Source organism: Lactuca serriola, chromosome 5 (assembly GCF_051521515.1).
Source record: "Lactuca serriola cultivar US96UC23 chromosome 5, Lser_US96UC23_V15, whole genome shotgun sequence".
NCBI classification, from domain to species: Eukaryota; Viridiplantae; Streptophyta; class Magnoliopsida; order Asterales; family Asteraceae; genus Lactuca; species Lactuca serriola.
Window position 1 is genome coordinate 213,597,963 of NC_136412.1, and position 11,774 is coordinate 213,609,736.

Sequence of the window (11,774 nt, forward strand, 5' to 3'; positions counted from 1 at the left end):
CCCAAGAAGGACACTGCCCTTAGACTTGAAATCATCTAAAGAGTGTATGAATTATGCACCTCCTAACCATTTCAAACTAAATTTGGCTCAATATGTAATAGAATAGTTCTAATCACAAGATTTTCTTCCTACAACTATTTTTAGTTATGAGGGTAAGTAGCGTATTTATTCGAGAATAAGTTTCTTGTCCAATTTGTTCCAATTATCTGGGTGGGAAAATAAGTGGCAATATTTGTAGCATGACACTGATTTTGGCTCGACTATTGGTCTAATGCACTAATGACATGCCCTATGGTTTATAATAAATGGGATCTTAAACATTTTCTTGAATTGGCCAATACCCACATGACATATATAAGTCGGATCCTAACAACTTGTTTTTAAACTAACATAAATGATTGTGTTCATCTTCTTTCGTTTATGTTTTTTAATCAAACTAAGTTAAAGAAGCATAAACAATTGAAGACAAATAAAAATAAGTGAGCATATATGAACCTAAACATACATATAAAAAGTAAACAAATAAACGAATGCGAATAGTCGTAAACATCGTAATGAATAATAATAAAACTTGATCACCAACACTTTGATATGTTGATCATACTTAGTGGTGCTACATTTGATATTTTTACCAAATCCACAAAATATAAAACCTATGCTAATTTTAAAAACCCCACGTCAGCAATGGCCTTGATTATTGTCCGAGTTAATGGTCCATGCATAACTCAGAAGTAATTATGATATATATATATATATATATGTGTGTGTGTGTGTGTGTGTGTGCATGTAATTAATCATGTATAACTTACGTAGTATTAAAAAAATATACATAATTAATTACAAAGTTGAACTCTTTAATTTGTAAGAACATAAACAGTTACGAATCCAAAACATTATAAATTTGAATGAACATTCCCAACATATTTCATAAACCATTCTAAAAAAGCACCATATTTTATAAAATAATGGCAAGACTTACATTCTCACTGTGCTTCATTGGTTTTTTCTTGTGCCTCATTATGTACATCAATACTGTGCAAGTAGGATATATATATATAAAAAAACTCATTATTATTGTACTACCAACTTAAAATGTATTTTAGATTGGAAAATATTATGCAAATATTTAATGGGATTATGATTTTTTTTGTTTTTTTGATAATGGATAGGGGAAAACTTGGTGTGTAGCTCAAAGCCAGGCTACCGAACCGAAGTTGCAACAAGTTCTTGACTATCTTTGTGGACAAGTCGACTGCAAGGAGATTCAACATGGAGGATCGTGCTTTAACCCTAACACTGTGCGAAATCATGCGTCTTATGCTATTGATCTTAACTTTCAAATTAATGGTGTATGCGATATTAGTTACGCTACTCCTGCTATCACAGATCCATGTAAGTTGCTTTTTCTATTGGAATATTTTCTAAAGAAATGCTCTGGCACATCAAATATCGGGTGATAGGTGTACAAATTGAAACTAATTTTGTGTTGTTTTATGTAGCTTTCGGGACATGTGTCTACGCCTAAGTGATGAAAAATTCGTAATCGAACGACACGTTGAAGGGAAGATCATATTTTTTTCAAATTCTTGAAGGGTGAAAAGAATGTATAAAACAATCTAATAAGTGGAAATAAAATGTTCTTTTACTCGTTACATGTTGTTTGATATATTATAATGTGTGTATGCTTAGAACATCATATGTCATTTTAAGAAAGTAACGTTAGTCTTCATTTTCAAAATATACGTACTCGTTTGATTTCTTTTGAGTTTAAGTGAAATGTTTTATTATATGTTAAATATGATTTGATTGAATTTGAAAATAAATTAGAAAAAAGACTGAAATTAAGTTTATGATGTTATTCTTTTTTAGATTAAACATCGATAATATGTTTTTTTGTAAAACTTCTGTAAAGTTTATTTACTTTCATTAATTTGCAATAACGTGTATACTACTCAAATGATTCTTGAGTTTGATTCGACCTTCAAATAGTTTGGAGGGTTACTTATGAAAATTAACATTTTCTTTTTATGTATATAAGAAAGCTACTGTATCCTTTAAATATTACAAACTAAGTAACCTAGCTCGAAAATGTTATGTCTTTTAGAATTTTGAACTTATTTTAGTGGTTATCGATATATAAGACATGAAATAACTTGGAGCGAAATTTTTCACTGAACTAATTGTTGAATTCTCTCAAGAAAGTTTTCAGATCGAAAAAATATGTTTAATAATCTTCAAATTAAGAAAAAACAACATATAAATCTTTTACTCTCTCTTCTTTTAATTGTATTATACAGTTTTCAATCTTTTTAATCCCTAAATAAAGTCCATCTATGGAAAACATATCGTTTGATTTCTTTTGAGTTTATGTGAAATGTTTTATTGTTGGTTATATATGATTTGATGGATTTTGAAAATAAATTAGAAAAAAGATTGAAATTAAGTCCATCTATAGAAAAAAAAATTTTGATTTCTTTTGAGTTTAAGTGAAAAGTTTTATTGTTGGTTAAATATGATTTGATGGGTTTTGAAAATAACGTAGAACAAAGATTGAAATTAAGGTTATGATCTTATCCTTTTTTAGATTAAACATCGATAATATGGTTTTTTTGTAAGACTTCTGTAATGTTTCTTTGCTTCCATTAATTTGCAATTATGTGTATACTATTCAAATGATTCTTGAGTTTGTGGCGACCTTCAAATACTTTGGAGGGTTATTCATGAAAATTAACATTTTCTATTTATGTAAATAAGAAAGCTATTGTATCCTTTAAATATTACAAACTAAATAACCTAGCCCGAAAATGTTATGTTTTTAAAAATTTTGAACTTCTTTTAGTGGTCATCGATATATAAGACATGAAATAATTTGGAGCGAAATTTTTCACTAAGCCAATTATTGAATTCTCTCAAGAACGTTCGAAAAAATATTTTAAATAATCTTCAAATAAAAAAAAACATATAAAACTTCTACTCTCTCTTCTTTTAATTATATTACATGGTTTTTGATGTTTTTAGTCCCTAAATAAAGTTCAACTATGGAAAACAAATCGTATTGTTCAATTATGTATAAAATCCGTGAAGGAAATCATTTTCACTATGAGAATTTCCTTTTAACATGTTCAAAATTTTAAGCGTGTTTCACAATCATGTGTTCAAAACTTTTTCTAAGCATTATGATGTTTGGAAGTAAGGACTTTATATTATAATTTTTCTATATCCCAATTTAGTGAATGGTTGTCGTGAACCATAAGATTTTGGGTGAAATGCTAGTATAATTCCTTGGATCCCAGATTACGAATAATGTACCAAGTTGTCTTTTGATTGAAACTCGCATTGGGAATCGTGAGTGTACTTCCTTTGAAGGGTATAAATTAAAGACACTTTGATGAGAACCATAATATTTAGCCGTAAATAATATTGCTAACTTGACATGCTACAGTTTTGGTCGGTGATTATCGGTGTTATTAGTTTTTCTTTATGTAATTTTCTTGGCTCATAATTTTTGTATTGTACTTAGGTGTAGGTCACTATACATGTTTTTGTGTTGATGTCATGTATGTGGTTTAATTAATTAAAAAAACAGTTAACAAATATGAAAAAAAAATGGGATTTTGATACTTTCTCTGAAATATGTGTCACACCCCGAAAACCGAAGGCGGAAACATTTTCGAGGTTGACTCCACGTTGAGTATCAAATCCAATGCACATAGTAAGTACAGTAAACAACCATTACATTACATTTATAAAGGTTTACATTTGTTTGAAAGTAAAGTTGTACAGATGTGATACATAGTATATATGAAAAAAAGTAAGACGAGTCTTCAACGCATTCCGTCTTCGCCAAAAGGAATCATCGGGTACCTGTCTAATGCAGACCTGAGAATACAAGCAGTTTGAAAATCAGCATAACGCTGGTGAGTTCATAAGCGGTTTGTTTTCTGAAAATGTACAAGTTCTTTTCTGTTTCTGGAAATGATACACACCAAGAAAATCCTATATTTTCTTAATAATTGGTTATTGAATCCCAAAATGTAATGTAAAAGATGTACACTGAAAACATGTTTACTCTTGTGAACTGTAAAGTTTAGTTATCTGAAATGTTACACGATTCTGGTTATGTACAAATGTTACCCCAGGAAAATCCCATATTTTCCTAAATGTTGGTTACCAATTGTGAAAGATGTATACTGAAAACTTGGTTGTCCTTGTGAAATGTATTAGTTTTAACACGTATATAAAACTAATATATACAAAGTAAACATAGTTACTTTATTCATTATTACTATTTAGTAAATCTCTGTTATCCAAATTGCGAGTTCCATAACCATACGATAGACTAGATATGACAATAAGTAGTCCACATCACCTTATGACTTTCGTCACCCTTGCACCTTTCGGTTCGGCTGTAGCTAGCAGCCAGGTGTGGGGTAGTCAGCCCCGTATAGATCTATACACTCAAGTCACGCTCCCTATCTAAGAGATTCTGGTTACGGGTGCGGTCCTCCACTCGTGTATCTCTGTGGAGTGTTTACCGAGGACGTGTCTCCAATTTATAGGAATAACAAATTTACTAGTAATAATACAGAAAGATCCTGTTACAAACAATGATCCTCCACTCGCGTATTTCTGTGGAGTGTTACCGAGGACAAAACAGTGTACTAAGTTTCATGTTCAAGGTTCAAATGTCATGCTTTTAACTGATATATAATATGGAAAACCATTTGTGAAAATATAAAATACAACATTTTATAACGTATTTCACAAATAATCTGAATAAATGTTCTTCAAGTTCAAATGGTTATCTGTTATGATTATCAGTATTAAAAGCATATGTAATATGAAACACAACACATGTAAAACAAGTTTTGAGTACATGTATCCCTTGTACTTTGCTTGTATTCCCCCTGAAAACAGTGAAAAACATTGAAAAAGGGTAGGGGTATGAACTCACCAGACGAAAACACGTGTTGGTTAGGATGCTAGTTGTCAGTTCGGGCCTGATTACGCGCAAGGTTCCTATATAGTATGAAATGATATACAAATGTATCTAATTAGACTTTGAACCACTAATTAGACGTGAATATGCACTCCAAGACATGAAAACACTTCAATTCAAGTGTTAGGAGTGATCCGGGTAGCATCTAAGGGTGTGTAGGGCCTAAATATGGAGTTTACTCTTCAAGAGTAAACTCCTTGAGGAGTTTACGGCCCATTGACCATATCCCCATGAGTTTATGGCTGTAAACTTATGGGTGGTGGGTTCTTGGATGCCAAATGGTCATACAATGCACACGGGAAGGTTCTAGGGTCGATTCCATGGCTTAGGAAGTCATCGGGACTTGAAATGGCCTTGGGAAATGAGTTTACGGTCTAAGGAGATGTTCTTGGGGAGTTTACTACCTTAAACTCATGAGTTTACAACCGTAAACTCATATTTGTCGATGAATCAAGGGCTTTGGTGGTTGTAATTCAATCACATGTGATTCTAGGTGCAAAACCAAGCTATTCAAGGGGTTAAAGGCACCTTAACACCCTTTGAGGGGTGTTTACAGCCTAAGGAGGTGGGTTTACGGTCCAAAAATGTTGTTGGGCCATAAACTCAAGTTTGATGCCTTTGAGGATGTTTTGGTGCATCACATGAAAGATTATGAGGTTCTACACTCCCATGGAAGCATTTAAAGGTGTTTAAGGGCATTTTGACTCACTAACATGAGTTTATGGTCCATGAATGAGGGTTTACGGTCCAAGAACATGCTTGGACCGTAAACTCATGTCCACACATCATATGATACGATTTTAGGGTCCTAAGCTCATACATGCAAGTTTCTAGTCCGAATCTAAGCCCTAGAAGTGTTTTGGAGGGGTTTTGAGGCTTCAAAACCCATATATGAGGTGTTCATGGTTTTGGGAGGGTCCCCAAACCGTAAACACATGTTCATATGTGTTTTGGGTAGATTAAACACAAATTTGAGTGATAAACAAGCTTAGAAACATGCTAGGATAGATTTCTTACCAAAATGAAGCTTGAAATGAGGTTTTTGGGCCAATTTCAAGTTCTAGAGAGAGAGTGTAGAGAGAGAAAGTTTTTATAGAGAGACAAAAAGCCTCAAAATGATGTCAATCAATCCCTTATATAGGGGTTGAGTTTGTGGCTCGGTGGTATTCTACCCGATATTGCCGTTAGACAGTGCTTTTGGTCTTACCCGATAAATTAGCCGTAATCACGACTTTGATGAAAATAATAATTTTCCAAACAAATATGGAAAATATTTTAATGATCATGACACATCCCGACACTTACGAAAATAAAATAAAAGTCGCGATAAAATTTATTTAACGCAAAGGTTAACGGAATGAATTGAATACGACGGTTTTTATTCGACGGGAACGGTTTTAGTGACGGAATAAATTATAGGTTGTCACATTATCCCCCCGTTACAGGGAATTTCGTCCCGAAATTCAAAACTTAGATACAAATCATGGATCTGGATAGAGATGTGTTCATCTTCTTTCGTTTATGTTTTTTAATCAAACTAAGTTAAAGAAGCATAAACAATTGAAGACAAATAAAAATAAGTGAACATATATGAACATAAACATACATATAAACAGTAAACAAATAAACGAATGCAAATAGGCGTAAACATCGTAATGAATAATAATAAAACTTGATCACCAACACTTTGATATGTTGATCGTACTTAGTGGTGCTACATTGGATAGTTTTACCAAATCCACAAAATATAAAACCTATCCTAATTTTAAAAACCCCACGTCAGCAAAGGCCCTGGTTAGTGTCTGAGTTAATGGGCCATGCATAACTCAAAAGTAGTTATGATATATATATATATATATATATATATATATATATATATATATATATAAGTGTGTGTACACGTAATTAATCATGTATAACTTACGTAGTAATTAAAAAATATACATAATTAATTACAAAGTTGAACACTTTAATTTGTAAGAACATAAACAGTTACGAATCCGAAACATTATAAATTTGAATGAACATTCCCAACATATTTCATAAGCCATTCTAAAAAAGCACCATATTTTATAAAATAATGGCAAGACTTACATTCTCACCGTGCTTCATTGGTTTTTTCATGTGCCTCATTATGTGCACCAATTCCGTGCAAGTAAGATATATATAAAAAAAACTCATTATTATTGTACTAACAACTAAAAATGTATTTTAGAGTGGAAAATATTATGCAAATATTTAATGGGATTATGATGTTTTTTTTGTTTTGATAATGGATAGGGGAAAACTTGGTGTGTAGCTCAAAGCCAGGCTACCGAACCGAAGTTGCAACAAGTTCTTGACTATCTTTGTGGACAACTCGACTGCAAGGAGATTCAACCTGGAGGATCATGCTTTAACCCTAACACTGTGCGAAATCATGCGTCTTATGCTATTGATCTTAACTTTCAAATTAATGGTGTATGCGATATTAGTTACGCTACTCCTGCTGTCACAGATCCATGTAAGTTTCTTTTTGTATTGGAATATTTTCTAAAGAAATGCTCCGGCACATCAAATATCGGGTGATAGGTGTACAAATTGAAACTAATTTTGTGTTGTTTTTATGTAGCTTTCGGGACATGTGTCTACCCGTAACTGATGAAAAATTCGTAATAGAACGACACGTTGAAGGGAAGATCATATTTTTTTCAAATTCTTGAAGGGTGAAAAGAATGTATAAAACAATCTAATAAGTGGAAATAAAATGTTCTTTTACTCGTTACATGGTGTTTGATATATTATATTGAGTGTATGCTTAGAACATCATATGCAATTTTAAGAAAGTAACGTTATTCTTCATTTTCAAAATATAAGTACTCGTTTGATTTCTTTTGAGTTTAAGTGAAATGTTTTATTATTTGTTAAATATGATTCAATGGAATTTGAAGATAAATTAGAAAAAAGACTGAAATTAAGGTTATGATGTTATCCTTTTTTAGATTAAACATCGATAATATGTTTTTTTGTAAGACTTCTGTAAAGTTTATTTCCTTTCATTAATTTGCAATAATGTGTATACTACTCAAATGATTCTTGAGTTTGATTCGACCTTCAAATAGTTTGGAGGGTAACTTATGAAAATTAACATTTTCTTTTTATGTATATAAGAAAGCTATTGTATCCTTTAAATATTACAAACTAAGTAACCTAGCCCGAAAATGTTATGTCTTTTAGAATTTTGAACTTATTTCAGTGGTCATCGATATATAAGACATGAAATAACTTGGAGCAAAATTTTTCACCGAACTAATTATTGAATTCTCTCAAGAACGTTTTCAGATCGAAAAAATATGTTTAGTAATCTTCAAATCAAGAAAAAAAAACTTATAAATCTTCTACTCTCTCTTCTTTTAATTATATTATACAGTTTTTGATCTTTTTAATCCGTAAATAAAGTCCATCTATGGAAAACATATCGTTTGATTTCTTTTGAGTTTAAGTGAAATGTTTTATTGTTGGTTATATATGATTTGATAGATTTTGAAAATAAATTAGAAAAAACATTGAAACTAAGTCCATCTGTAGAAAAAAATTTTGATTTCTTTTGAGTTTAAGTGAAATGTTTTATTGTTGGTTAAATATGATTTGATGGGTTTTGAAAATAAATTAGAACAAATATTGAAATTAAGGTTATGATGTTATCCTTTTTTAGATTAAACATCGATAATATGGTTTGTTTGTAAGACTTCTGTAACGTTTCTTTGCTTCCATTAATTTGCAATAATGTGTATACTATTCAAATGATTCTTGAGTTTGAGGCGACCTTCAAATACTTTGGAGGGTTATTCATGAAAATTAACATTTTCTCATGATGTATATAAGAAAGCTATTGTATCCTTTAAATATTACAAACTAAATTACCTAGCCCGAAAATGTTATGTTTTTTAAATTTTGGACTTGTTTTAGTGGTCATCGATATATAACACATGAAATAATTTGGAGCGAAGTTTTTTACTAAGCCAATTTTTGAATTCTCTCAAGAACGTTCGAAAAAATATTTTAAATAATCTTCAAATAAAAAAACATATAAAACTTCTACTCTCTCTTCTTTTAATTATATTACACGGTTTTTGATCTTTTTAGTCCCTAAATAAAGTTCATCTATGGAAAACAAATCGAATTGTTCAATTATGTATAAAATCCGTGAAGGAAATCATTTTCACTATGAGAATTTCCTTTTAACATGTTCAAAATTTTAAGCGTGTTTCACAATCATGCGTTCAAAACTTTTTCTAAGCATTATGATGTTTGGAAGTAAGGACTTTATATTATAATTTTTCTATATCCCAATTTAGTGAATGGTTGTCGTGAACCATAAGATTTTGGGTGAAATGCTAGTGTAAATCCTTGGATCCCAGATTACGAATTATGTACCAAGTTGGCTTTTGATTGAAACTCGCATTGGGAATCGTGAGTGTACTTCCTTTGAAGGGTATAAATTAAAGACACTTTGATGAGAACCATAATATTTAGCCGTAAATAATATTGCTAACTTGACATGATACAGTTTTGGTCGGTGATTATCGATTTTATTAGTTTTTCTTTATGTAATTTTCTTGGCTCATAATTTTTGTATTGTACTTAGGTGTAGGTCACTATACTTGTTTTTGTGTTGATGTCATTTATGTGGTTTAATTAATTAAAAAAACAGGTAACAAATATGAAAAAAAAATGGGATTCTGATACTTTCTCAGAAATATGTAATTTTGACTCTATTAGTTTTGGATTGCACTAAACATATGTATACATTTTTCTATGTTCTAGAAGCTCATAATTCACAGAAATACATGCCTTTATGAGCCAGGGAAATGTCCTAGGGACCCAAGAAGGACACTGCCCTTAGACTTGAAATCATCTAAAGAGTGTATGAATTATGCATCTCCTAACACATTCAAACTAAATTTGGCTCAATATGTAATAGAATAGTTCAAACCACACGATTTTCTTCTTACAACTATTTTTAGTTATGAGGGTAAGCAGCGTATTTATTCGAGAATAAGTTTCTGGTCCAACTTGTTCCAATTATCTGGGTGGGAAAATAAGTGGCAATATTTTTAGTATGACACTAATTTTGGCTAAACTATTGGTCTAATGCACTAATGACATGCCCTATGGTTTATAATAAATGGGATCTTAAACATTTTCTTGAATTGGCCAATACCCACATGACATATATAAGTCGAATCCTAACAACTTGTTTTTAAACTAACATAAATGATTGTGTTCATCTTCTCTCGTTTATGTTTTTTAATCAAACTAAGTTAAAGAAGCATAAACAATTAAAGATAAATAAAAATAAGTGAACATATATGAACATAAACATACATATAAACAGTAAACAAATAAACGAATGCAAATACGCGTAAACATCGTAATGAATAATAATAAAACTTGATCACCAACACTTTGATATGTTGATCGTACTTAGTGGTGCTACATTTGATAGTTTTACCAAATCCACAAAGTATAAAACCTATGCTAATTTTAAAAACCCCATGTCAGCAAAGGCCCTGGTTAGTGTCAGTTATTAGTCCATGCATAACTCAGAAGTAATAATGATATATATATATATATATATATATATATATATATATATATATATATATGTGTGTGTGTGTGTACATGTAATTAATCATGTATAACTTATGTAGTAATTAAAAAATATACATAATTAATTACAAAGTTGAACTCTTTAATTTGTAAGAACATAAACAGTTACGAATCCGAAACATTATAAATTTGAAAGAACATTCCCAACATATTTCATTAACCATTCTAAAAAAGCACCATATTTTATAAAATAATGGGAAGACTTACATTCTTAGTGTGTTTCATTGGTTTTTTCTTGTGCCTCATTATGTGCACCAATTCCGTGCAAGTAAGATATATATAAAAAAAACTCATTATCATTGTACTAACAACTTAAAATGTATTTTAGATTGGAATATATAATGCAAATATTTAATGGGATTATGATGTTTTTTTTTGTTTTGATAATGGATAGGGGAAGACTTGGTGTGTAGCTCAAAGCCAGGCTACCGAACCGAAGTTGCAACAAGTTCTTGACTATCTTTGTGGACAACTCGACTGCAAGGAGATTCAACCCGGAGGATCATGCTTTAACCCTAACACTGTGCGAAATCATGCGTCTTATGCTATTGATCTTAACTTTCAAATTAATGGTGTATGCGATATTAGTTACGCTACTCCTGCTGTCACAGATCCGTGTAAGATTCTTTTTGTATTGGAAGATTTTCTAAAGAAATGCTCCGGCACATCAAATATCGGGTGATAGGTGTACAAATTGAAACTAATTTTGTGTTGTTTTTATGTAGCTTTCAGGACATGTGTCTACCCCTAAGTGATGAAAAATTCGTAATCGAACCACACGTTGAAGGGAAGATCATATTTTTTTCAAATTCTTGAAGGGTGAAAAGAATGTATAAAACAATCTAATAGGTGGAAATAAAATGTTTTTTTACTCTTTACATGGTGTTTGATATATTATATTGTGTGTACGCTTAGAACATCGTATGTCATTTTAAGAAAGTAACGTTATTCTTCATTTTCAAAATATACGTACTCTTTTGATTTCTTTTGAGTTTAAGTGAAATGTTTTATTATTTGTTAAATATCATTCGATGGAATTTGAAGATAAATTAGAAAAAAGACTAAAATTAAGGTTATGATGTTATCCTTTTATAGATTAAACATTGATAATATGTTTTTTTGT

General features: G+C 30.8%; 1 pseudogene; it reads left to right on the plus strand.

Annotated features, from left to right (window-relative positions):
• The first annotated feature begins 7,079 nt into the window (after positions 1–7,079).
• Positions 7,080–7,636, plus strand: LOC145050147 (major pollen allergen Ole e 10 pseudogene; annotated as a pseudogene).
• The last annotated feature ends 4,138 nt before the right edge of the window (positions 7,637–11,774 follow it).